Raw genomic sequence first — 1,415 nt, 5'->3', positions numbered from 1 at the left:
AAGTAGTAATTAATTAGTTTTGATAAAGTTTACAATTCTTCAATAGTAACTAATATATTGCATTTAAACTTTTTTTTTGAAAAGTAATAATAATTTCTATACTCCATATAATGAAAAATTATAAAGTATATTTTAAATATTTTTTTGCATGCATATACTAAAACAATACATCACTTTATAAATAACTTCTCATTAGTTTTGTATTGTGTCCTGAATGTTATAAATATCTATCATGTGAGTTTTGGATTATCTATTTCTATATATTGGTTTATATATATAATACAATCCGAATAAATGCCACCAAAAATTATGTTTTCGGTCGTATTTTTTAGATAATTTTGCTATCCAAAAACTCTGTATAAAATTTCAACTGTGTGTTTTACGAAAAGTTGCAATTATTCATTATAATGGTTTTTTTGTAAAGTTGCAACTGTTCATTGTAAAATTGTGTTTATTCTAATATTCGTATCTTTTGAAATTGTCTGTTTGAACTATTTCATTTTTTTGCCATGACACAAAATAATAAAAATTTCAGCCTCAACGATTTTTACAGATTTCTAAATTATTCTCTAGCATTCATTTTTTCAAAAGTAAAGAAATTCTTCCAATTCTTGATTGAACAATAGATTTTTGGAATGGTGAATCTAATCTAAAACTTTTAGTTAATTTCAAATATAAATATTTAATAAAAATACCTACGGTGGTTTCTAAGAGTTAGATGGATTATATAGTGAGTTTTTGGATTTGACTTTTGAATATGGTAATAAAGATGACTTCTATTTAAAAGCAGTTTATATGGGTTGCATACATCTGAATTAGATGATGCATTAACATTACTACAAACTCCAGATCTGAAAAGATATTCTCAAGCTATATGACTATCTTGTATTTTTTTTATTTGTGTTTGAGGCTTTAATTGTAGTAAACGTAAAATGAATCGTTTTAAATGGTATTTTTTCAGATAAAATTTCAACTGTTAAAAAAAACAATGATTTTGATTCGTCACATCAATATAAAAGGAGAACCTTTTTGTTAAGTAATTTTTTATGTTTATTAATGAAAAATCATAGAATTGCGTCTATTCATTATAGAGTTGTGTCTGTTACCATAAAATATCTATATAATAAATTTATTTTAAAAAAATCATACGGTTGCGTCTGTTTATTGTAGAGTTGTGCCTTTTACAATTAAAATCTATATAATAATAACAATCTGAATAAATGTCAATCATACGGTTGCGTCTGTTCATTGTAGAGATGTGTCTTTTACCGTAAAAGAAAATCATATGGTTGCTTATGTTCATTGTAGAGTTATGTCTTTTTACTATATCTTATTTACATTTTTTTCGTTCCAATAGTTATGTTTATCTAAATGTTTATGTCTTTGAATTATATATATATATATATATATATATA

The sequence above is a fragment of the Camelina sativa genome, chromosome 11, assembly GCF_000633955.1.
Source record: "Camelina sativa cultivar DH55 chromosome 11, Cs, whole genome shotgun sequence".
In the NCBI taxonomy this organism is placed as follows: domain Eukaryota; kingdom Viridiplantae; phylum Streptophyta; class Magnoliopsida; order Brassicales; family Brassicaceae; genus Camelina; species Camelina sativa.
Note: the sequence above shows the minus strand (reverse complement) of the source record.